Source organism: Corvus hawaiiensis, chromosome 6, assembly GCF_020740725.1.
Source record: "Corvus hawaiiensis isolate bCorHaw1 chromosome 6, bCorHaw1.pri.cur, whole genome shotgun sequence".
Taxonomy (NCBI): domain Eukaryota; kingdom Metazoa; phylum Chordata; class Aves; order Passeriformes; family Corvidae; genus Corvus; species Corvus hawaiiensis.
In genome coordinates, this window is record NC_063218.1 from 29,940,180 (window position 1) to 29,967,240 (window position 27,061).

The 27,061-nt window shown below is 39.8% G+C and overlaps 1 protein-coding gene across 3 annotated transcripts in view; it reads left to right on the forward strand.

Annotated features, from left to right (window-relative positions):
* The first annotated feature begins 6,327 nt into the window (after positions 1 to 6,327).
* STXBP6 (syntaxin binding protein 6) overlaps positions 6,328 to 27,061 on the forward strand; it is a 95,201-nt gene continuing 74,467 nt past the window's right edge. Inside the window, exons 1-3 of one of the 3 annotated variants that reach the window (XM_048307783.1) lie at positions 6,328 to 6,467; positions 7,473 to 7,612; positions 9,004 to 9,102. The gene's annotated coding sequence lies outside the window, so the exon portion shown is untranslated. The remainder of the gene's footprint in view (positions 6,468 to 7,472; positions 7,613 to 9,003; positions 9,103 to 27,061) is intronic. The other 2 variants (XM_048307782.1, XM_048307781.1) reach the window with 2 other exon arrangements.

Sequence of the window (27,061 nt, forward strand, 5' to 3'; positions counted from 1 at the left end):
TTCAGCAATACAGTTTGAAAAGTTCCTTGAAGAATTTTATGTGGGAGGTTACAAGAAATATAAGAAACTTTCTCAGTCTCACCAGACAGCTGACCACCATGATGATAGAGGATAGCTTTGCAGAATTTACCACAGTCCAGGTTCATCTCCTCATGTCTCCCCCAGTGCTCCCTCAGGACAAAACCTTCTCAATTTTTTGAATGTCTGTGCTGGCCTCAGACAGATCCTACTCCCAGTTCTTCAGGTGGACACTTGAATCTAACTCAGTCATGTGATGACAGGAAAATTTTATTAGCTTGAGACTTTTGGAGGTAATTTTGCCCAAACTCAAAGCAGGGCTCACTTAAAAGAGAGATTTGCCCATTCTAGTGATGGCTACTCCACTGCTCCCCCGAGCAACCTCTCCCTTGGTTAATACATAATGGTTTACACATTAAACAAAATTAGAGTCCATAATCACTGAAATAATAGAAATTAAGCTTAATGGTTTTCAGGAAGAACAAAACTTTCCCAAAGAAAACAGATTTTTCTCTTTTTTACTATTCACAGCTGCAAGTTGAATAGAAAAATAAACTTGTTTCTTTCATTTGTATTATCAAGTCTGGGACATGATTTAGGAAAGAATACTAGGGAGCCAAAAAAACATTACATGAGTGCTTTGTACAGGCATCACTGTAAATTATGCAGTGCTGTTTGCTTTTTCTCCCCTTTATCATGAAGGGTGTTTTTTCAAATAATTGCTGTAAACTTTCTAAGTACTCTTGACTCCAAAGCAAATAATAAAATGAAAAAAAATTTAAATTAACTGTCATGAAAGTGTATTTCTAACCTTCCTAAACTCCTTGGATGTCATACTCAGACCCATATTTAACAGCACTGTTCACATGGCTATGATACTAACCATTAAGTGATGATAAATAGTAAGGCATGCTGTGCAAATGATATATAATTTTATGTTGCATTCCCCATACCATATTACAAATCACACTAGAATTTCTGTGGTCAGGTCATATACTGTGCTAGGCCAGGCAACATGTGATTTCACTCCCCTGATAATCATAAACATTATGCACAGATTTTATCTACTGGTCAAAAGAAACCTGTAATTAGTGACTAAGCCAACCAGATCTGATAAAATGACAGGGTCTTTCCAGTCCTATAAGCATGGACTAATCAAACCCCTTAAAAGCTCCCACTGCTGCCTAACACACTGTGTGTCTTTTCAGAAAAGTGCATCTTCTAAAAGAAATTTAGGAAAATATCACAAACATTTCCAGGATATCTGAGGTTCACTTGTGCCGCTTCACCCTCTTCTGCCTTGCTGTGCCTGGAAGTTTTCTGACATATCACTGGTCAATGAAGATAATTATTCATCTCATTTTCACATAGGTATTTTTAAACTGGTCTGTGCATGTTCTGACAAACACGACCCAGTACCTTCATTGCAGGAACTAGGACAGTTTTAATGTATCCCAGTAATTAGGGATTTGGATTTTCCACATTTAGATACACACATATCTATCTATGTCTCTGTATATCTTGATGTTATCTTAATTAGATTTGAATTAAGGGCTATTTATTTTGGACAGCACTCATACTTAACTAAACATTTTAATTTTCAATTGGTAGGCTTAGAGGAGATCTGAGTTTGCAGTTAGAGATATTGCTTTTAGTGTAAACAGGAACTGAATAAACATCAGAAGATATCAGTGAAGAAAGAGTGAACACAAAAATGGTGATTTTTTTTTTTTTTTTGTCTCATTTTTTCTGTCTTAAAGAAGGATAAAACCATCTTTTGAATGTAGAACAGCATCCTCCACATACTGCTCTTTTATTGACATATTGGAGTACTGAAACTTCCTGCTCTTGTTTTATGGTGCCATGAGAGGTCCACAATGAAACTCCTTTCCTTTACATGTCCCATAGATCCTGCTGTGGAACATCCCATATCCTGACGTGGTTTTTTGCTCAGCCTGTCTTGCTTCCTATGCTCAATCCTTTTGGCTGTTCTTTCAACTGCATAGAAGGAATACTTTCAGGAAGGTATTTGAAGGTGGAGATGTTTTTATTATGTGGAAAGGAACAGTCTCGAAGATAAGAGAGAGGGAATGCCTCCTTTGCTACCTGCCAATACATTCTGCTGCTGAAAGAAATGCAGAATTCCTGAATGCTCCCTCCATGGGTAAGAAAGAGCTAAAAGCAATTTGTCAAATGCCTTACTATCACCAAAAGGTCTGTATCTACTAGTATAAACATCAATTTTGCAGTGCATCGGTACATAATGCTTTTTCTGCAAACAGTAGTAAATTGTATTAATTCTATGGATCAGGTTGTCCTAAATTTCTTTTTGTTAAGCAACACTTGCTAATAATGAGGACTTCTACAAGAAAATATGACTCAGCAAGGATCATGGGAAGTATCCTTTTATGTTAAAATTTTATTTGTACCTTTTACAAAAATACAGAAGCAAATCTGTCCACTTACTTTTGTTCATATGAATGCATTCTTTCATCATTAGAAAAAACAATACAACTTATTTCATTCTGAAGCAAAACCAGTTGTGGTCCTTCAGATGACACATTAGGGATGTGCTGTAATTCTGCAGTATACATACATTTGTCCCAGATGAGTAGTTTCTGCTTTTACCTATGCTGCATAAGGTTTTACTCCCCCTGCCATCAGCTCTCCACAGAGCCCACCTCTTGATTCTTCAAGACTGGCTGCTTTCCTGCTAGGCACCAGGAACACTGGCTGCTCTAGAGACTGCTCCTGCCACTCACCCAGTCCCTGACTCTCTTTACTTTTAGCCACAGACTTGGTGGATTTGCCATGAGGGGTTTTATGATCTGAGGGCTAGAACAATTAGCTAGGGGGGCAGCATATGCAGGCAACTCAGAATACAGTTCTAGCTCTCATAGCACTGGAGCTTGAGAAATCCCAAAGTCCAGGACACAGCTCTGCTCTCTATAGAGTTCATCAGTAAATTGTATCACACACTTTCTTACAATTCATTTTCTCTGTCTTGCAACTGTAAAGCACTTAAATTGCTTAATGACTTCAGCTATGCACTAAGCATGAATGCCAGCACTTGTCATTAGCAGCCTTGCACATTCAGTTTATGCTACATATCTTTAAATAATATGTTTAAAAATTATTTTCTATATAAGACTTCAGGTGTCCTGCATTGTTAGTGCTGTGAGAAAGTGTAGATATCCTGCTTTTTAGTCCCTTATCAAGCTGCTTATCAGTGACATTCTGGTGCTTCAACTGCATAACTGTAAGAGTCAGTCTTCTGCTCTCCAGGCCTACAAAACATTTCTTTAGTCTTAATTCTGAGGTCATATTTCTCAGAAGCAGTTTATTATCTAAATGTAATTTTAAGTATCTTGCACACAAACCATTTCAATAGCCTCGTGTTCTTGGAGCAAAGGCTAAGTTTTGCTTTTGAATACTCAGATGAATCTTACACCCAGATAACCACCGATATATGTATTTTATCTCTATTCTGGTGGAATTGATGAAAAGTGAACCTTTCTGAATCTGGACCTCTCTCCTGATCCCACAGGACTACAGGACATACTGGAAAGCTCAGAGTTTGTTTCTCAGATCTCACTCCTACAAACACTATGGCTCTCAAAGATGTGCTTTGGTACAATTACTTAAAATTATTCAAAACACTATCACTTCCTCAGTATAAGATCTGCCTCCTGGCCAGAGATTGCTGCAAGGAATGTTTAGGTTAGAGGTAAGGTTTGTTTGTACTGAGATAATAGACTATGAATTGGGGTAGGAGAGATAGAAGCACGTCCTGTTCTACTATGAAGATGGTAAGCTCTGTGAAGAAGTCTGGCATACTGCAGTGGGCATTAACCTTTCAAATTTATTCATCTAACTGGACCCCTTAGGCACTCAAATAATTTTACGTGGTTGGCTGACACTTTTTTTGGTGTTGTTTACAGCTACTTCCATGTGTAAACCCACTTGCTTTCCTAGACCTGTTTGGCATGAAGGCTGAAATCTGCTGGACAGTTTTTGTGTGCTGTATCTGTCTAACTAATAAATTTATCCAGCCGTAGGAGGAGAACAATGGCTGAGCACAAGCATGCCACTCAGCCTGACAAGCCCAAGGACATTGAAGAAGACGTTTTACAAGAACAGTACATGTCACTGGAAATGACAGGCTATACGCTTAAATATAAACTCAAGACCATCCATACAATTTAGCATTTCTAGCAGCAACAATCCAGTAACCCAAATTAAATACTATCAGTTCAAAAGACAATGGAAGCAAAAAGGAAACAAATTTGAAAAGTTTGAGTAGCTGCAAAAATAAAGCTAGACTTCAATTTCTACTGTTATCAAAAACATATTGCCTGCAAGAACCTACGAGAGGAAAAGAAACCCCAAAAAACAAAGCAGGAAAAAACCAAAACCAAAACCAAAAAAACCCAACCAAACAAAAAAAATCCCAAAACCCAAAGCTCACCAAAATACACTAAAAAGAGAAGGAAAAAGGGGTGACAGAAGGGCTGAAAAGTGTCATTATTAGTGTTCGTGAATGCATATTCAGCTTTTCTCTTCTTGGTTTCTGTAACCAGGCAATTAAATAACCATCGTAACTTCAGTGTTACTAGTCTGTATAGCTGCAGAAAAATTAGAAAATAACATTTTAAATGACTTAGTATTTAGATAGTAGATAAAAATGGATCACATATCTGGATGTTCCGAAGTTTATCTTTCTAAAAAAGGTCATGATGAACACTTTGAAGATCTCAATGCTCAGATTCATCAGAAAAAGAAGAAAATAACCTTGTTTCCAACTTTGCCTTTCCTAACTGTGGCCTGTTCTCCCTATTTTCTGTTCATGGCTGTGTATCTGGCCTCAAGTCCACAGATGCTGGAGACACTGAACTCTAATGGCAATCATACTCACAGAAAAAAAGCAATCTATATTTTGAAAAATTGGTTTTAATATATAGGGACCACTGGGGGTTGAACTTTTTATATATAAGATGGGAAGGTATTTGTAGGAGGCTGTTGCCTACAACAAAAGGAGATTGGCTTATTTCCATGATATCCATGCAAAATTTATTGAAATTAATGTGAGTCATTGAATGGATTTCACACCATTTCTAGAAGAGATCTAAAGGAACAGCAATACAACTGAGTATAATGCTCTGAAAACTGAGGCTGTAGTGAACAATGCCACAATGTAACATCAACTACCATTAAATTAAATGACAGGATCAAAACACACACCCCCTGAGCAAACAATCAACTTACATTTCTATTAACTAATGGAAATTGTACCAACTACAATTCACGTTGACAATCATACAAAAACTCAGTGTTATAAATTAAACATTGTAAAAGAAAGTACAAAAATATTTTGCTATGTTATGTTTATTTTCTAACTAACCAGCTTATTGTTTCCAAGCATTACATTCCCAGCATTGCTACAGTGAACACACAGCACTGTGGCGCAGGATCTGGACATCTTACTGACACCCAGTGTAGAAAGTACAATAGCATAATTTGTTTCCAGCCTTATCCTCCGAGTGTCGAGTAACAGCCCTCTGTTATTTGTGTGAAGCCTGAAGCTTTAGCAGGAGACAATGCCTTTCAGGAACCTCGCTGGGGGCCTGAGCAGCCATCGCACACCTGACCGATCCCGGGCGCTCCGTGCTTTGGCTCTGCGTTACCCGCGGGCCGCTGGGAAGAGCCAAACCCGACTCCCGCCCCGCGGGCTTTCTGTGACAAGGTGTGAACGTGTTTCTGTTCCCAGCACGTTTAGCGCCGCAAAACTCGTCAGAGAGCTAAAAGGGCGCTTTATACGTTAATTTTGGATCTTTGCCCGTCTAAACTCTTAATCCAGGCGCCGGGCGCCTCCGCCCTCCCCAGCGGCTCCGGCGGGACTCCGGCCGCGGCGGAACCCGGCCCGCGGGAGGCTCCCGGCCGCGGCGGGCGCACGCCTCTCCTGCGGAGCGCTCTCGCGGAGCGGCGCTGCCGCCAGCCCGGCTCCACGGCGGCCCCGCGGGCGCGGAAGCGGCACGCAGCCCCCCGAGCAGCAGCGTTTGGGGTTCCCTTCTTCCCTCCCTTCAGCGATCCCAAACTCCGTTCCAACGCGTTTATTTCCTCCTGCGTCCCAAGCCAGCTTCCTGCCCGCGCTGCCACCGCTTCTCCCCAGCATCCCGCCCGCCCCGCCGCTCCGCGCCGCCGGTTCACGGGCGGCCCGGGACGGTGGCGGCGGGGGCGGTGGGCGGCCCGCGGGAGGCCCCGATTGGCGCAGCCGGCGCACGTGGGGCCGCCCTCCCGCCTCGGCGCTGGCAGCGCGGCCGCCGCCGCGGGGCACGGCACGGCAGGGCGGGAGAGCGCACCGTGCTCCGCTCCGCGCGGGTCTCCGCGCACCGCACGCGGCGCTGCGGCGAGGAGGGGAGCGAGAGGACTCAAACCGAGCCTGCGGAAAGGTGGGTGTGGGGGCGGCAGACGCCGCGCTGCGGGTCGCGGTGGCCGTGGGACGGGCGGGGGCGATGTGCCCATCGGCTCCCTGGTGGTGCGCCGCGTCCGCCCCGTTGGGGCTGCCGGCTGCCCCGGCAGTCCGCGGGCGGAGCTCTCCGAGGGAGCGGGGCAGCGAGTTAGCGATTAACTCTGCCGTGGCGTCCTCCGCCCCGGCACGGCGCCGGGAGCGCCTGGGCGCTCCGGGGGTGCCGGGCCGAGGCAGCCGGGTCTGCGCCCCGGGGGGAGGCGGCTGTTCCCGCGGGCGGGGGCGGCCGCTGCCGGAGCCGCGGAGCTCCGCCGAGCGCCGTCTGCGGCGCGGCTGGGGCGAGGCGGGCGGTGCGTCCGGCAGCGCAGCCCTTCAGCCCTCGCCGTCGGAGGCTGTGCGAGCGGGGGGTCCCGGCCCTGGCCGTGCGGCCACCCCCCGGCACAGGAGGCTTTGCTCTGACACCGGCCCCGAAGTCTGCGCTGCCAGGAGTCGCTGGTGCAGCCCAGCGGTGGTCGGTCCCTGTAGATCATCCTTGGGAGGTTCTGCGGGTGGTGAAGAGCAGCACAGAACCGGCCAGTAAACGTTAAGCAGATCTACTGGTCCCCTTCCAACAGGATGTTTCAGGAGTAACCTTGACAGTCCAGTGAAACGGCCACCACCACCCTCCTCGCCTTCTGTTTGAGCCAGCTTTGCTAATGGAAAAGTAAAATCTACAATAGCTGTCGTCATTATCCACTTGTCTTGTGCTGATGCTGATGAAATCTGAAGTTCAAGAAAATATTTAACATTATTTAGAGAAATGTGTTATTCTTTTTTCATCATATTTTGCCCTCTGTCAAACAGAGGAGCTTATGTTTAAGGAATTACATCACTTTGCAAATCCCTCTATCTTTCTCTAAAAATAAACTGTCTTTTAGGATGTCTTTAACTTGGCTGTTTTCCTTTTGTGAGTCAGAGCTAGTGTTACTGCTTTTCATTGCTTGAACAGGCTCCACAGACCCATGACACCTCTCTTAAGAGTTTTAAGAGTTGTTGCTCATGTGATGGGGATCATCTGGCAACTCTGCTTAACGTTACTGAGGCAGACAGGACCTTTTCCATCCTGAAATACTGGAAGATGACAATAAGGTATCTTGATTCTTTTTCGATTATGACATCTTGTCAGTGCTGCAGTGATTAACTGTAGGAGGTCTGTGACCTGCCGTCCCTTATAAGTGAGGAGTAAGCAGAGGGCAGGGAAATTGTATCTTGCTGGTGATGCATTGAGTTGGCAACTGAGAGGTTTCTTTTTCACATCTATAGTTTCCAAGCACACTTCACTCCGGATTTTTTCTGTAATTGTAGTAAATTATTTTAATGAGACCCTAAGAACTCCAAATGTAATGAACACAGGAGAAATACTTGTGCTAGTTTGTGGGCACGTAATCATAATGGGGAGTTGGGCATTATTTTTTTTTCCCCCACGCTCTTTGAATATGAATTTACAGCTTCTTGCCCCTAGGAAGGATGTTCCCCCATGGGGTTGATGTTAGTCTGCTTGATAAATACTTGGAAAAAGTCACTTTCAGTGAAATGTTTAAGGCCTTTCTGCTTGAGGGAATGCAGTTACAGTGTAGCTGCGCCACACTAATTTCCCTTCTAATACTCTTGATTTTCTTTAGGAATATGCCTTAAAAGTGGGATGGTGCCTTTAAAAATGCACTAAAATAAAGCAATGAAAATAAAAAGTACTGTAACATTTTGAGTGTAAAGAACCATTTTGGAAGTTAGCCCAATCACCATTTTGTGATAGCTTCCTCAGGTGAAGGAATTTCCAGGTGGAAAAAAAAGGCTGTGAAGAATTGTGCAGTGGAAAGTAAGGGGTATCCTACCCCTGAGTAAGAGTGTTTGCTGTAGTGACAGATTTCTGTTAACTTTCACATGTTGTTTTCTCATCTTTGTTTCATTTATCTTCAAGTTTCTGACTGTCTCTCTAGACTTGGTCTAGATAGGAACATACAGAGTCAGGGATGTGTGATGATGGTATTGTGACCTATAGAAGGGTAAAAGAGAAGTATTTTACCGGGGTTTTTTTCTTCCAGATTTATGTTCAGATCACCTCACTCGTGTGCATGTGGAATTTTTAGACAGTGAAGATAATATAAAAATAAGCTATTTATAAAGTCCTCAGTATGAAGGGGTTTTTTTCCTCCTAGTTGAATATTCTTTCTTTACACTACTTACAGTTGCTTATACTAGAAGTTCACTTCTTAAGTAAGATGAATTCATCAATAGATACTCCTTGTGTTTGTAGTGTTGTTACTAGATTAAAGCATACATTTTAGGAAACTTAAAAATACCTTTAAAAAAAATGCAGCTTATAAGACTATATGTGGTAAGATGTCTTCTGTTTTATTATGAGTAAAATTCTATAAAATGCCAACTCTGTAAAATAGTAGCTGTTAGTTTCCTTTGGGGAGAGGCATGCTGTCTAAATAACAGTGCATTTGTTCTTTCTTTCTTCTTTCCTTGTAACTTAGTGTCTATTTCCAGTGTCCAGCTAGTAAGCTAACATTGCCAAGGTTGTAGAGAAGTGTTTTAATCACGGGTTTGGAAGTGTCTGTTTGGAAAACATGATGGTAAGACAAACTTGTCTTCTGTTTTTAACCAAGCAGGAATTCTGTAGCTACCATGTGCAGAGACAAATCAAGTCCTTCAAGTGAACCCTTAATTTGCCTAGTCCTTGATTGGTGCTCTCTAGTGATGTTGGAGATTTGAAAAATGCATAAACTAAAAAGCCTTGGCATTAATCTATATTGTAGCCAGACATGCCAGTGAATTCATTAATACAGTTTTGCATATGACTGCAGCAGTTTGTGCTGGTTTAACTGTATAGAAGCATGTTTAAATTTAGGCTTTTGGTTTGCCTGTTTCTTGTTGTTTTGAGTTGGGATATGCAAACTGGGATGTATGTAGTATTTTATCAGTGCTAATAAGCATTGTAGCATTGTTCTTGTTCTGTAGCATTCCTTGGTTATACAGATCTTTAATTTATCCCCAACACATTTCTTAAGCTTGGAGAAAAGGAGAAGAAAATAGTAATAATAATTCAAAACAAGAAATATGTTAACAAGAGAAGGGACTGTTGGTTTTCCTGCATAAATTATGTTGTCACAGAACACTTAGGCTGCGGTGTGCAGGGAGGAACTCTGGTTTTAGGGGAGTGGGAGGAAGGACATTGCCTCTTAGTACCTTTTTTTTTTTCTTCTCTGAGTAATCTGCTATCAGAGAAATGAATGATGATTTCTCAAAAGCAAATGCATTTCTGAGGCTATATATAGCAGAAATAAAGTCGTGAAATGTATTCACTGGGTTACTGAGGGCCAAAAAGAGATCAGACCGTTTAAGAAAATCATTGTATTCAAACTCTTTCAAAACTGCCAGTATTGTCTTCCATCCTGAAAAACCTTTTTCCAATAGTCCCTTTTCTTTTTCAAGTGTACGTTTGTTGGAGGCCCGGTTGACTTTTGGCATGTGTTGTTCATTGTGGTGCTCTAGAGCTCATAGTTGAAAGTTAAGCTGCCTTTTTCTCCATCTTAAGCTTAGGCAGACATCCTCTGCACCTGAGGTTTTTGACACAGACAGTGCTGTGGGGCTTCTTTGTCATTAATCCCTTTGTAAATGGGATTGCATGACTGTGAGTCTGCTTGATATATTACATATTCCTACTTTCCCTTTCATAATTTTTCTTGGCAGATAGTTTTGGGAAAGGATTCCTGCTGTGCTGAAGTGCTGCAGGTCTTGGTGCAGTTTGGACTGTAATGTTCCTGGGAGGGTGGGCTGTGTTCTTTACAAGATAGCACTTGTTTTGGATTTCTGATGCTTGGAAGACCTAGGTTTATATATGTGTGTGTTTAATGTTGTCAGCTTCAGGCTTTCATGCGTAAATAACAGTGGTAATCTACTGTCAGCAGCCCCAAGGGAAAATAATCCAGACATTTCTGTTCTATAGCATTTTGATTTCCTTAATAAAACAGGAGCGTTGTGAGAGTTTAGGGTTGCTCAGTAGTGCAGAATTCTTAACAGTGGCTATGAACACAAGTTATTAAAAGTTTTACTGTCATAAACTGATGCGGATTAAAGTCCAGCACTAAAAGCTGAACTTGTTTTTTCTTGCCCTTTAAACTTGGTTCTAATCTTGCTGTAGACATGAGAACAGTGCCAGCTCCAGGAATCTTATTTTTGTTTTTTCTTCTGCCTTTACTATCTTGTGTGGTTTTAAACTTCAGACACTTTCACTTCATTATCTCTTTCTAGAGATTCCATATGTTTTTTAAATACATGAAGTTTTCAAGTAGTGTAAAACACATTGTGTAATTACAGCCAGATCTGTTAATAATAGGGGAAGCCCCAAGATTACTTACATCTGTATGAAACACTTAGGATGGAGACAGTTTGCAAAACAGGTTTAGGGAGAGGTTGAGTTTTTCTTGTCTGTGCATAAAACAGTACAATTAAACCTATAACAGTAATAAATAATAAACTTGGTTTGGATTAGATTTCAATATAGGAAGTTAACATACTCCTACTTGAGTTAAACTGAGCCATGGTTAAATTATTAAGATTCTGCTGCTGTGGAAACAATTCCTTTTTCTTTAAGCATCACCATAAGATAAAACTGGAAATGTAACTTTTGTAAAATTTGGTGCTTGCCTGCAAATCATCTGCAAAAAATACTTGCAGTTTCTTCTTGCTAATTGTGCTGGCCAACAAGTTGGTTATTTATACATTTTGGTTTTGGGTCTCCTTTTCACAAGCCATTCTGTGCTACACATACAGGCTGTTTTAGAAAACACTCTTCCGCATCTTGGAAATACTTGCTTAGAGAACCAAACCAGTAATTCCTTAACTTTACTTAAAGGTTTTTTTCAGGATTGTTGTGGTACAAAATTGAAAACTAATCTAATTTTTTTTCTACCTTTTCACTTGCTAGTGTATTTAGAAGGAGGGGAAGAACAAACAACTGGCCATATGCAGTATACACTTGGAAACTCCCTCTTGGTAATGAACAGAAATTCTAGGATGTTCACGAGCTTCCTTTTGAATTGTTTGCCTTTATGGGCCATTATCTGAGCATATCAACTTTCTGTAGTCATTTAAAGGGACACAATGCTCAGTTCAACATTGCTAATCATATATGGAAAGAAAGAAGGAAAGAATATGATCAGTTATTGACAGATTGGAATTACGCAGTTAGAATGAGTTCCTGTTAGTTCATTTATTTCCTTGAGCTTTTATGGCAGGTTCCTGACAATGTAATAAAGTGTCCAAGTGTTCTGATATGCCCAGAGGTTAGTGGCTAGTCTGTTAGCACTTTTGTGACTTAAACTTGGCAAATAGTGTTTCAAAGTGGCAATTTGTTCAGTGTGGGTTAACAATCAACTCTACCCTCTAGCAGCAAACACTTGTTATTCTGTAGGACTCTTGTCTTGGGGCCTTAGGCTGTCAGGTAGCATGAAGTGGAGAAAGGATGGATGCTCAAAGATGTCCTCTGCTCATGTCTGACAATGCAAAGGGGCTTCTTTCTGGCTTTCTGGTGACCATCAGTTCCTTGCTGGTAGGCATCCACTGCAGGTGGGCTCTGTACCTGGGCCTGTGCCACTTTTTTCATTGGATGAAAGTTACAAGATTCAGGGAGACAAAAAAGTCTCTGGTGTCTTTCCATAGGAAAGGGCCAACAAAAAAACTTGTATTCAGCTTCCTTTAGTCTCTTAAGGACAGATTTAAAGGTAGGTGTTGAAACTCCAAATTCACAACTTAGTTTTTGTCATTTTGAAATCTAGATCTATGCTGAAGGGATTGCCTGAAGGAACCAGTCTGACTTTAAAATACAAAAACCCCCAGAAGATGACAGAATTGTAGAACAGCTGAGTTTAGATGGGACCTCTGGAAGTTCCTTTTTACAGTTTTATTATATCGTTCTCTTTAGGAGGAAAGCTGTGTTAAGCTTAGCTTTTTTGTGGACAGTGCTCTCAGGCACATGGTGTGATTCTTGGGGTTGTCTGTGCAAGGCCAGGAGTTTGACTTTATGATCTTTGAGGGTCCGTTACAACTCAGGATGTTCTATGATTTGTTTTGGGAGATGTAGAAAGGAAATAGCAGCTTGTAAATAAAGAGGTTTGCTAGTATGAGGGGATATCAAACAAAGAAGACTTTGTTTTGTAAGCAGACAGCTGAGTGAAGCCAGAGGCACATTCACAGATGGAATGGAGTTCTTGGTTACTGGAACTGAAATTTTCCTAACTTATGTTTTTTTGAGTCTTAAATGGGGACCTTTTCAGCATCATCTTATATTGTGCCCAAGCTATTAATTTTTGTCTTCATCAATACAAAATTACAATTTCAGTATAAACACACTTTCAATATATTCTTTGAGGAAATGCTATTCTTGGCTGATTTTAATAAAACTCCCATCTTAAGAAAATTAATGTGTCAATTGTTTTTTTAAAACATCAGTTTTACTGTAGCCAGTGTGCATTTGCAGCTGTTCAGAAGTGACTGTCAGAGGAGCAAAGAATGATTCAACAGCATTTGAAGTGCTGACTGCCTCCCACATCACTGGTAATGTATGATCTGTATTTGAAAAATGTAACCAAGACTGAATATTTACATGTTTTAAATTTTTTTTCTGTGTGGCAGACCAGTTTGACTATAATATCAGACTGAAGTTGCTTTAAGTTAGGATACTTGGATCACTTTCAATTTACCAGGGCCTGAAATACACATACAGGAATTCATGATGGAAGTGTGTGTTTTGAAGATTCTGATTTAATTTAACTAACTCCTGTGGAAACTGAAGGCTGTAGCTGACTTCACTGGGACTTGAATAGAGCATGTAGGCATGCTTTGTCCTGTGGAGTTGCCTTACTTTTTTGTCTCCTGTGTATTTAGTAAGGCTTCAGATGCTCCTTTAATATGTAACTATAGGACTAGGTAATGTGTTTCTTAGATGCCAAGACATGGCTATAGTATATAGTCTATCTTTTATATACCCAAATATAAGATTAAGGATTTGTCATAGTGATCAGTTGTACCTTGCAAATTTGTTAATTAACCTGCACTTAGACAGAGATTGTTTTTGTGATTCAGTCTGGGCTTAAAGCTAGAGTCCTTCATGTCAGTTCTGCACTGACTTGTGAGTTAATGCTGTCTACTTAGGCACCTGATTATCTCCTGACCTGAGGTGGCCACACTTCCCATCTAGTCAGTGGAGGGAGTTGAAAGCCCTGGGGGCATGAATCACAGCATTGTAGTGTTTCACAAAATAGTAATGACATTACTTCAGTAAGCAGTATTAAAAAGCACGAACAGAAATAGCTTTTATGTGAGTTAGGAGTAAGGCAATACAATTTTGTGACTACTGTGTTAGCTGAAGGTAGCTGTGTCTGTTGGGTTACGCCCCATTTACACATCTTGACACACCACTGTCCCTGCATGCCCCAGTTTGCCAAGGTCATACTGAATTGTGGATGGTTCTTGTCCCCAGCCCAGGAAATCAGTTGCATGGGGGTGTCTCTTGAGAAAGGTTTGTGAAGGTAAGATAGTTGATTATCTGTGAAATCTTTCAGGAGGAAGTTAGGACCTCTAACTTACTTAAATGATTTGATGGAATCTAAAATATGACATTTAATGTCTTAAAAGTACATTCTTTGTGCCCAATATGATATTTTAACTCAGAGCCCTTATCTGACCAAAGGCTAATGTGACAGCCTTTAAAGGATTAAGAAACCAGTGTGCTTATACCTTGATTAAGGAATTTAGTAGATAGGAGCCATGTATAGGGCACCTTCACATCCTCATAAAAATTGCATAAAAGACTAGTTTCAGATTCTGTTTTGTTGCTAGACAATATTTCATTTTAGGGGACAAGAAGTATGCAATTAAAATATATTAGACTTCACTAACTTCTAATTTTTTTTTTTTTTTGGGTAATCATTATATCATTATGCATTTTAACCTCCTAAAAAGAAAACTTCAAAGATAATCTCTGTCAGCTAAGAAATATACTGGATTTAGTCATGTCATGTAAAACAACACTGCATTAAACTGCCTTTTTTTTTCCTTTTTTTTTTTTTTGGTGGTGGTTATTCCTGTGAAAGAGACAGTAATGTTTTGGAGTGGGAGTGTAAGGGCTTATGATGGTTCCAGATGTCTGTGGGTCCAGTTCTACTCCTAGTTACTTCTGTATAAATCTTCTCATTTTTTCTTGTAGAAATGACTGCTTACTTGTGAAAGTGGGCAGGTCTGGGCTGAGGCAAGTCTTGATCCTGCTGTCCTTGGAGTGCAGTAACAGTGCTTCTGCATTCCTGCTAGGGGGGCGAGAAGAACATCTTTGCAATTCTGCTTTCTGTTCCTCTCCACTAGCTTATTAGGGAGCTGACTTGGTTTTCTGGATGTTTGGGTAAAGAAAACTGGGAATTCTCCAGTAGTATCAGACACTTGTTCATTTCATATTTGTCCCCTATGGAAGCTTGTGAAGCAGGGTATAGTCAAGATGCTGACATAGCTCGTGATTAGTTACTTGTTTCAAACAATAATAGTTGGTATCTTCAAATCTTAACCTTAAAATACTGGCTCACTTTTTTGTGTGAAAGTAGTCTTGTTACTCATTCAAAAGCTAAATGTGCAGTTTTATTTTTGTTTTTTTTTTTTTGTATTCCGCTTGGTTACAGTGAAAAGTGCAGGAATGGATTGTCTTTGCCAGTAACCCAGGTACTGCTTTGGGTGCTAAGTGAGGCTTCCTTACAGCTCTCCCTGAGCTGTGATCAAGCTGAAGAATGCAGTTGTGCAACCCTGTAACACTGGCCTGGTGGTCCCACAAGTGCTTAGCAGATGCTGAACTCTGCCATACATTCATGAGCTGCGTGTGGTGGGCCCTCATTTGCTGCAGAAGGAAATGATCTTAAATGAGCTGTTAAAGGTGGTATCTGTGGTAAAATTGTGGTGATAACAATACATCTTTCTAGTTCTGTTTTTATAGATTACCAGTGTATCATGCTTTATCTTTTAAGCAATTCAGTAAGAAACTTGTAATCGACTCAGTGTGCATTGGAAGTCTCCTCAGTATTAAAGTTCGTGAATTTATCCCATGGAGAATGTTGCCCAATGTGTAACACAAGCATCTTCCCTTTCCAGTTTATAACAAACCTGTTATTTAGGTTTTACTCTAGAAACAGGAAATGATATATATGGACTGTTCTTCTGTCTCTTTCATTGTGCATCTGTTGTGCCTTCCTCTGTGTCTGACATAGTTTGTGCATGTACCCTGCACATGGTCTGTGCATGTCTCTGCACAGAAGGAAATAAATTTTCACAGGTGGAGCAATAAAAGCCACCCTTTGTGAAGGTGTAGTGTCTGGGTGTTTTGCAGGGAGCTGGTTTGGTGGCCAGAGTTACACAAGCATTTTCTCACTTCCTGCTGATGACAAAGCACTAAATCCCAGGTTATTTTTCTGTATGTTCCCCCCACTATGTGGATTTATTTCACATTCTTTCAGCACAGGCTTATCTGAACTTCAGGATGTTCCCAGCTTTGACATGAATGCTCATATTTATTTTTGCCTTTTCATTTAAACATTTCCCGTTCCTCCCTTTTCAAAAGGGTGGTATGAGGTGGGATTGACAGTTGATGTCTGTTATGACTTTAAAAGGGAACCTTGCTTTTCTGATAGAGGGGTAAATACCTAATTTAGCTTGCAGTAAGAGGAAAATCCTTTTTATTTCACTGAGTGAGCTATCCTGAGGAGGGGATAGTAGGGATCAGAAAAATGGAATCCAAACTGATATGATTTGTATTACTACTGTAATACAATTACTATTAAAATACTACTGTATTGTAGTAAGTTATTCTGAATAAAATTTTCTGAAAATTAGAAAAGAGATATTATAGGACTCCCAGAAAGTGCAGCAGTGCCCCTAGAAACATGTCTGACAAGGAAGTGAGAGTTCAGTACCATTGAAACATGGAGAGGTGCAATGAGTTGCCTTCTGAGGTGTGGGAGCTGTGGGAGGTATTCATCTGATTAATGAACCAGTAGCACTGGTTCAGCTGTCTTCCTTGGACAAGGATTCCCATTACACGGTCTCAGCTGTGTCTAATCTCAGTCTTTGTTTTCTGCCTTTATAATTTTGTCTGTTTCTTCCTCATTTCTCACTATTTCTTATTTTAGCATCCCTTGTATGGGATTTTAATCATGAGGCCATTCTCTTTCAAACCTCATTTAGCAGTCCCCTGGGACTTCTTAAGGGACTAAATAGGTGTATGTTTCGCTGTCATGCATCAGCTTAAATACTAACTTTGGCATCCTTGATCAAAAAATTTTGACTAGAGATTGATTTCCTCTACCGATAGGTGAGTTCTCACCTTTCTTTCTTCATGTTCTTATTTACTCATTTAAATAATTGTACTTTTCTAGCTTATCTTAGAAACAAGGTAACTTTTGGGGAGAGAAAGATGTGACCCAGATGACTGGAAAAGGGGAAACAAAGGATAGGAAGGAGGATCCTGAAAGCTACCAACTTGTAGCCTCAGCTCTGTGCCTGGGAAGGTCATGGAACAGACCTTCTCCTAGTAGCCGTGCTAAGGCACATGGAGGACTGGAAGGTGACTAGAGACAGCCAGCACAGCTTCACCCAGGGGAAGTCCCACCTGATCAAGTGGCGTTCTATGTTGGAGTGACTCTATCAGTGGACAAGGGAGGCTACAGATGTCCTTTATCTGGACCTTTGGCGTGGTCCTCCCCAACATCCTTCTCCTTAAATTGGAGAGAGAAGGACTTGATGAGTGAACTGTTAAATGGATAAAAAATTGATTGGATGGTCGCATCCAGAGGGTAGTAGTCAATGGCTCAGAGTCCTGAGGGACATCAGTGACAAGTGGTGTCCCTCAGGGATCTGTTTTGGGACCTGTGTTATTTACTATCTTCATCAATGACACAGACTGAGGGATTGAGTGCACCCTCAGCAAGTTTGCAGATGACACCAGCTAAGTGGTGTGGTTGACACACCTGAAGGACAGGATGCCATCCAGAGGGACCTGGACAAGCTTGAGGAGCAGGCCCATGGGAATCTCAGGAGTTTCAGTAAAACCAAGTGCTGGTGCTGCACCTGGGTTGGGAAAACCCCAGGTATCAGCACAGGCTGGGGATGAACAGATGGAGAGCAGCCCTGCCCAGAAGGACTTGGGGGTGCTGCTGGGTGAGAGGCTGGACATGACCCACCAATGTGTGCTGGAACCGCATAGTCTTTGATGTCCCTTCCAACCCAAGCCATTCAATAGTTCTGTGCTTCTGTGACTTACTTTGTAGCTTCCATTTCCCTCTACTTTCAATTCTACTCCCCTTTCACAATGTTCCTTTATTTTTCTTGTGAGAGTTGCATACTTTAAATGAAACAACAAATTTATTGATGATAAGGGATGAAAGGCAAGGGTTCTATAAATGCCACTGCGGTGTGTTCTGGATCTTTCCAGATATGTTATTACACTCTGTGACAGGATGTGAAATATTCCACACACATTGAGTAAATAATAGCTGTTAGCTATAAATGCTTTTAAATTAGCAGAGCTGGATAACTTGTTTCTGAACATCTTAAAATGAAAAACTGGAAGAAGTGTAGATAGAATAAGGAAGGACCTGTAGTTTTGTTAGATAGGTAACTAAATGATTGCTTCTTATTCTGTACTGGAACAAAATAAGCCAATGCTCTGCCAGTGCTAAAGGGTCACTGAAAAGAAAAAGTCAAATTTGAAGTGGTGAGTTTGAATGGTTGTTTGCCTCAGCATGGTGCTGGCAAGTCTAATAGATATCTTTATTATGTGCAGTGTATTCTGTATTCAATTAAGCTTAAAATTTGAGCAATGTACATTCAAAGTCAAGAGAAATGCGTCTGTTATCTTTTAATCTTTCATTGAATGGAGCAATTGATTTCACTGTAGCATTATCTGTGTAACAAGGTACAGAACAGTGAAGGGCTGCTTCTGCTTCTGGTTGGCATTTTTCATTGTTCTAAAATGTCTGAGCACTTTAAGTACTGGTAATATCTCTATTATACTTTGAATTTTCTATTGTGTTTCTTTAAAATTGTTGGTTAAAGATTATCTTAAGTATACATAATTTGTAAGTTAATCACGTGTTTATGTATACCTGAGATCTTTGCTTTTTAAGAGGTGAGTTTGCATCTCTGCATAACCACAGTATTTTGGTTTTTTTTGTTTTGGTCTTTGGACTGAATGGACATCTGAGGCAAAAAGCTTTTATTGGAAGATTTTTGGAAGGTTTATTAGCAGTAGATCCTTGCTTGATTCCAGATGGAAATCTTGCAGTTCTCTTGGGGTTCCTATGAAATTGTTCTTTCCTACAGTAATAAAATAGTCTCTCAAGTATAAATGATGCTGGAATTGTCAAGCTGAGCAAGCAACTAAAACTAATGAGTTGCAAAGAATCCCAAGTATGCATCTGGCTATTAGGGCTATACCCACAGTTTTGTGATATCTTTATTTGGGAAAAGATCTCTTGCTTTCTTTACTTGCTGTGCAGATGGCCATACAAAAGATTGCTCTTTGAAGAAAGAATGGAACATCAGTAGGCACAGTAGCTAAAAGAACAGAATGCACTTAACTCTCTCTTTCTTAATTTCAGAATCTTTATCTGTCATGAGGATTTAGAAGCAGCTCTTATAATGATATAGCTTTTGACAAATTAGTATCCTTGTAAAAACTAGATGAAAGCCTTTTAAGAAGTTGTAAGAACAGTATTTGTACCATGTGCTGTGTGCCTACATTCATGACTCCTTTATTATAGATGCTGATTTTTACAGAGTTGCCTGTGCTTGCAAACCTTTCTGTATGAATTTTTCTTGGGAGAGACAGAAGGTTCTCAAATACTAATAGATCCTGTAGTCCATAACATATGTATACTTTGTAAATGAAATGCTTCTTTCTTTTTTCAGCAAATGGAGTAATGCAAATCCTTTTTTGTAGAAAAAAACCAAAACCCTAAACTTCCCCTTCCCTCCTTTTCCCACATAATTCCCTGCCCACAAGTATTTTGGGATATTAACTTTAGAAATGTAGTTGACTCCTCTTTTCATCTTTGAAAACTCTCTAATATGTAGACAGGAATAATAAAAAATTTTGATTACTGCAACCCTGATAATATCCCACTTCTTAAAAAGTGTTCTATTAAAATCTTGAAAGCATATGAACTTGTGGAAGACTAGGTTCAGCCACCTTCGCAATAAATGACCAGAAGAAAGCATATGTAGATTCCATTTAGAGTGCACTAAGACCCTAATTAGGATACTGTTTAGTGGGTCTCTTTTTTTGAAACCTTCCTGCCGATCTGTATGTACTGTGTTTCATTGATGGCCTCACTGGACTTGTCAGGCTGAATATAGGCTGTTAGTTTGTTTTGACTCAGCATCACCCCTCAAATGCACACTGTATGTCTGCATTGTATGTAAACTTGCTATTAAAAAACCCCAAACAACTTTTTAGTATTTCTTGTGTCTACCGGGGCTTGAATTCAGACCTTTGAGTTTCTGGGTGGGTTGTTTTGTTTTGACAGAGACTAAAACTTACCATATTAAACTGTCAGAAGGGGTTGTGATGGTAACATGATAGCTGATACTTACTGGGTAAGGATGAAAAATGTTGTTTGCAAAGTGAATGTGTGCAAAATTGAACGGGTCTGCCTTATCTCTGTGGGGTATGGGAAATTTTTTGTTTGGATTTCTTTGCTTTTGTCTTTTGTTTATACTGTGTTTAATGTATTTCATTAGTGATAACATCTATGATAAAATGCATGGCTGAATCCTTGCATAATGGGAGAGCTACTGAAAGAGCTGTTAAATATAAGTAATTATCTGTGAGGCTTTACCTACCTGTCCTGAAGATCTCTCTCCGGGATTTCTTCAGTCATTGAACATAATGAGCACAGACCATCTCTAACTTTAAAGAGACTTGTGTACCTCACAGGATTCTGGGTCTCTACTGAGTGTGTGACACTTACTGATTTTCTTCCTCTTGGAGGAAGGCATTTCTTCTTCCTTTTAGGTCTGTCCTGTCACTGTTGCACACTTGTCTTCATATAAAAATTAATAGGGCTTCCCTTCCTTTTTGTGTTATCTTCTTTCTTCTTTCTTAAGTTTCTTGCTCATTGAGCTGGTGTTATATACTTGGATTGCCTTTCTTTTATCTTCTGTTACGTCCCTTCACCAAATTTCACACAGGTATGAATGGTTGAAAAGACTGTAGTTGCAGCAGGTTGCCTACTCAGGTTACAGCATGATTAGTGTGAAAGCTTAGTATTGAAAGGAGATTTCAAAGAAAAGTGTTAAGCTACTATCAGAAATGTAAAAAACCTTGATATTTAACAAGGTGTAGAATGCCATGCACATTGCAGTAGAGAGTACTGATCACAGAAGTGTATTAATAACAATAATCTGGATAAGATTTTAACAATTCTAGAACAAGATCCTAGTTGATGCAAATTTGCTTAAAAATATTTTCCTTCTGACTTCAGTGTACATTCTCACACTTCTCTAGCCTTCCCTCTGTATTGTAACAGGGCTTACACCCCCTGAGTAAAGCCATTTTTGTTTCCTTTCAGAAATGAATAGAGAAGGGAATTGTGTTTCTGGTGAAGACAGAGTACAAGGAAATACTAGATCTGAATTGTTCTTATTACAGTTGTGAAAAGGCATCAGAGTGGTAAACAGTTCTGTTGTACAGCAGGAAAGACAAATAAAGGACAGCAAACATTTGCATTTGATCTTGAATCTAATTTACATAGTATATTTAATAAGGCTATCTGCTTTGATTGTAGAAGAGCAGGCAATAAGGTGAGTAGCAATTTGGGTTTTCCATTTATGCCCTCCTCAGGTGTTTGCACCTTGGGCTTACTGGGTGTTAGATACCTCGAAGCAGTTAACGTATTTGCAAAAGCTAGAAGGAATACTGTGTACATCTGAATGCTCAGCAAACATTTGTACATTATTTTAGGAAACCTCACAGGTCTTAGAGTAAACTTAAAAGTCACCAAATGTGCTGGTACACTGAAAACACATCTCCTCAGTGTGAATACAGCTGTACTAGCCTCCTGACTACTGTGAGATAAGGTCCTGAGAAGGGTGAGTTCTCCTAACAGAAGGCAGACAAAACTTGGTGATGTTTGAAGGACCTAGTTCTTTCTCTCTGTGTGTGAACCATCGTCTTTGCAGCACAAGGGAGGAGAGAATGAGGCAACTTTCTTGTGAGAGCTTCAGAGGGCATGCTGACTGGGTTTGAAAAACATTGTATGAAAAAGTCCTGTAGTTTTTTGTCCCAGCAATAGTATAGCCTGGGTATAGGCCTGAAGACTACCCTTAATATTTTGGGGTGTTGATAAATGGCAAATGAAAAAAGATTACATGGGCTTGAAGGGAAGATGAAATTCATCTTCTTTAATTGTCAATTACAGCAGAAGTAGCCAGAATTGTTAATTTCAAGTAAACTGTTCAGTGTTGATTTAAAAGCCCTGAAATATGTAGAACTACATATTTGTTCACGAAACTTGGGTAACTTGAAGCAAGTTGTAAATGTTTTTATTCCTTTCCCCTACACCTCTCCATTCACATTTTGAAATTACATTGGGATTGTACCACCAGCTTCAGTCATGTGATTGCAGTATTGTAGGTTTCCCCCTCTCCTTAAATAAAGGTAAGAAAAATGGGGTAATTACTATTCTTGCTGAAAGTGTGTTGTTGAGTAATAACAATGAGGGCATTTTGTTAAAGCTGTAAAACTGTTCTAGATCTCTCTCTCATCAAAACATTGTTCTTCAAACAAAACTGAAATACTCCAAAATGTAGTCTACCAGTATATGTGAACTAGAGGACACAGGCTCAGAGATCAGGCACAAAGTAGTGTAAGCACTTACTGAAACTAAGTTTATGTATATGGCATTCAGATCCAACACTTTGCTCCTAACTCCTTTTCTTCTGTATCACTTGCACAGTGCTGCCCATTCCTGCCCCCACCCCCAAAATACATACTGAAGATCCATAAATCGGGAATTTGGTTAATGATTTCATCTCCTGTAACCAGCTAAGTTCATTATCACTTCTGTGTATTCAGGTTGTGGTATGAAATTTGCAGATTTGAATTGCTCAAGGCACTCCTCAAAAGTATATCAAAACAGTAAGCACAGAAGTTACAGCTTGATGGAGCTGAAGTAGAGATGTTGAACAGAATGTAGTACTCTGATGAAAAAGTATTTTAATTGTGTGCCTGGATTATCATAATAATTTTAAAGGATATTGGGACTGATTTAGCATAGAGGCAAACTGCATAATGAAAGGAAACATTGCAGTAAGAGACAGACAGTTCCTGCCAGACACTAGAATTATGACTTTATTGATAAATTTAGTTGGGATGATTTTGTTTTCCTTTCTGAGATGGAGGTGGCAGTTCCTGTCTTAGAAGATGATTTCTGAGATCTTCTGTTAATGTGTGCAACAGTGAGACTGCCAGAAAATGGTTCCCTAAAAATGCAATCCCTTAAGGTAACCAAATGCTTCATTGCAAGCAGTTTCTTTTAATCTGCAAGTCAGTAGGCATCAATCCTGTTTAGTGGTTTGAGTTTTAAAAGAACATTGATGTGAACTGAAGCTTGCATAATGCCAGTGATGGCTGCTTAATGCTTGTTATTTCTATGAGCTGTTCTAAATCCTAGACTTCACTGGTAGTGCAGATACTGCACATCATTTTCCGGAACAGAAATTGATGCTCTTCTGGATCCCCATTTCTGCATTATTTTCCATGTTCAAGATTGAGTGACTGAGGAAGTTCCTTTTGCCTGCCAGTGGGCACAGCAGTGTTTGTAGATGTTTCCAATTTAGCAAAACAAGTTTATGAAGGCAATCAAAGAAAGGCCATTTTGAGATAGAGCAGGACGAGAAAGGGAGACTTCCTCTGTGGATACTATCACTGTGCTCAGGTGAGAATGGTTTGGAAATCTGACTTTTGCATGTCGGTTTGCTTCTTTCTTTTTTCCTTTTTTTTCCTTGTTGGTTTAATAGAGTGGGTATACTGGAGATAAACCCACATTAACCGCTCTGTAATAATATGTGGAGTGCTGTCTCAGAACTAGAATGGAAGAGGGAAGCTTACGTGGGACAGCAGGATGCAATTTATGAATGTGAGTTTTCAAATCCAGTGTTTTATTCAGTATACTTTCAGTTTGCATCTGTTTATGTACTTGGCACAGAATTATCACTCCTTACATTGGGATTGACCATTCAATTCTTTTTTTTATTTTGTATTTTGGAGTATTTTGTATTATTAGATCACCGAAAATGTAACTGTTAGTCAGTGAAGTTGAAAGTATCTTTTGCTGTTTTGGCTTGAAGGAAGAGCTGTGCTCTCAGCTCATTGATGACCTCTTTGTTTTGTGTGATTGTGCTAGAAGGATGTAACTGGCACCTTGCTTTTTTGTACTATTTAAGGATGCCTTGTAATTAATATCATTTGCTGTTCTTCAAGGTAACGAATTCACACCTGCAATAATTCACAAGAAACTGAAAGGAAGTTACATGGTATCTCTCTTTCGGCAGTGCTTAGTGAGCATGTTTCATCATCCCAGAAAATCTGTTCAGTCTAAGCCTAATTTTGGAAAAGAAGGAAAACTGTCTGTTTCTGTCTGGAACTTGCTGAATACAAAGCAAGCAATTTAACTTTTTGCCTAAAGACTTGTAATTTGTGTTTGAAAAAATTAATAACCATAAGGGAAATTCAATAGGAGTTGGAATCTTAGGTTTTTCATTTGATTTCAGCTGTCACTGAAGACTTGACTGGTTTCATTTATTGCCTCATGTAACCTCTTTTTATGAATATGCTCTATGTTTCTGGTTTCTTTCTCCTTTGGGAATGCTCAATGGCTGTCATTGTGGATTTTTAGTTGAGTGAAAATGACAACTGTGTAAGTGGCAGTTTTCAAATCCACTTTTAAAGAGATGTGAATTTTCCCAATTCCTTATAGATGGTATCAATCCTCTTGCAGTGCTTTTAATGGGTCTGTGGGGTCTCTTCAGCAGCTGGCAAGGAGTCCATCTGAAAACACTTGTCAGGATCACCATTTATCCTATGCCCATTGTACTCTCTGTGGTTTGCTGCAAAAGTGCTGAGCTATCCCAGCATGGATCCGTGTGACTTATGAGTCTGTTGCATACCTTTATCCTGTGCATTAGCCCTGTAGTTGCCTCATGCTGATGTGTCACAAGCACAGGCATGAGCCTGGTGTGTAAAATGGAATGCTCAAGTAAGAGAGGAATGCTTGGTGGAGCAATGTAATTAAGCATGGCGCAAACAGGACATGTCCATCAGTCAAATATGAGCTGTATATTCTGCAACCAAAATGTACAAATAAGTGCTCGTCCTTTGGATGGACAGATATTTAGCGTTTTGATCTGTCAAATGCTAACTGACAGGATTATCAAGTGCTAAATAGAAAGCTCTTACTTTTTTCAGTTTTAAATTTGAATTTAGAAGATTTAGATCTGCATTTTTTTCTAATGCTGTTCAAACTAATTTTATACATAAAGACAGGGACAATAGTTTCTGATTTTGAAATGTCAGATTACTAGTTTCATTATTACTTTTTAATGCATTTATGCACTTCGACAGTGTTTGTGAGTTTGAAGTATTATGCAGATGCCAGTGAGGTATAAATCATATAAATGACATTAGTAGTAAGTTAGACTAAAGGATATTAAAACAAGCCAAGCAATTGCTTGTTCCCTCTATTTATTTATTTATTTGTTTATTTATATCTTGTAGGCATAAAGTGGGTTTCTTTTGGTTTAGACAGATGTTGCAATGACATTTCCTGATTTCATGTCCTGGGGTAAAAAAATACCTTTAGAAGAAGGTTACCTTGAGTTGGTGTTAACTGCTCAGAGAAATATCAGTTGTAAATAATGTATGTTTGAGCTACCCCCAGTAGGGACTGGATCTTTTAAAATGCTTTCAAAATCTATTTTCAGAGTTTCAGTATGAATTGAACTTATTTCTGAACAGAAACTTCCTCATTCTCCTGTCACCAAAAAGAAATTGATCCATTGTCTTTGGTGTTCTACTATGAGTAAGTCTTAACTGAAATGTTGTCTGTCATTGGTACCAGTTTATTTAGGTTTTATTGATATTTTCTGCTTTAAATCTCAAAATGTTGCCTCCTTGTACAACAGAGAAGGCTGAAAAGAATCTGTTTTATCTATAAGTGGGTATAAGAGTCCTTGTTTACAATGGGCAGTTATGCTTGTCGTTTTATATATTCACCAAAAGGGGAGAAAACCTGTGGGAAATAATGAAACCTTTGAAATTCAGCAAGGTTTATTTTGAAATACTACCTCAAAATTTCTCGAAACTGTTTGGGGAGAAGTTGCAGTCTTATTTTTTATATAGCCAGCATTTTGAAAGGTAGAGTTAAAGTCTTGAGGCTTGTAGCTAGTGTCTTATTGATGATTACATATTCTAGTATCTGTGAAACTGCTTTAACTTTTTCTGAACCACTGCACAAATTGCTCAAAAATCTGATTTTAAATGTTAATTCCACTGTTACGCATACTCAATAGCAATGCTAACTATTTGAATTTTTTTTTCTTTCTGTTCAGACATGCTTAGAGGTTCAAGGATTTATTTTCTGTTTTAATTTCAAGTTTACAGACTGGTGTCTCCCTGAAATTCAGATGACTGTGTATTGGTGGCCCATATGAAACAGAACTATTCTTAACCGTGAGCAAGCCTATTTTGTGGATAATTCTCCTTTTTGGCCTGCTCTATTTATCATCTTACTAGAATTGGGATTATACCCCCAGGATGTTGATAAACATTGATGAGTTATAGTCTGAGCACTTACTTCTATGCATGATCTGTTGTATTCAAATAAGCAGGAATTTTTATTGACACCTATATGATGCGTTTGGCTCTCTAATTATCGTACTATTGCTGAAGTGGTTACCTTGTTATCTTGACTTAGAGTGGACGAACTGGCAAAGCTTGGCAGCTCCTTTGCCTCCTACCAAATGTGGGAGCAATTTTTTATGTGCTCTTATTAGACTAGAATTGCTTGTATCATTTTTCTTTTCTGCCAAATCTCAGCTCAGAGTTTGTCAGCAGGACTAAGTATGTTCTCACGATGCTGGTGAGTGCTTCGAAGAACGTCATTAGTCACTGTGGCTCTGTGCATCGATGCTTGCCTACAGGAGGTGTGGTGATTAAGCGAGGTGCTACAGCCTTTCTAGGTCATCGTCAAGTCAGGCTGCTGCTGTCATTCTGCAGAAGTTTTGCAGCCCTCCCTCTGAAGATCTCCATCTGCGGTTCTGAAGTCCTTGCTGCCCTTGCTAACCACAAATAAGCACAAAGGTTTTGATTCAGTGGTATAGCTTTTCAGATGTATGTTGTCTTCTTTCCCACTGCTGAGCTGGGCAGTCTCTTGCATAATTACCTTTTATTTGAAGAATAAATAGCTCCAGCTGGCTACTGCTGCCGAATTACTGTGTGCA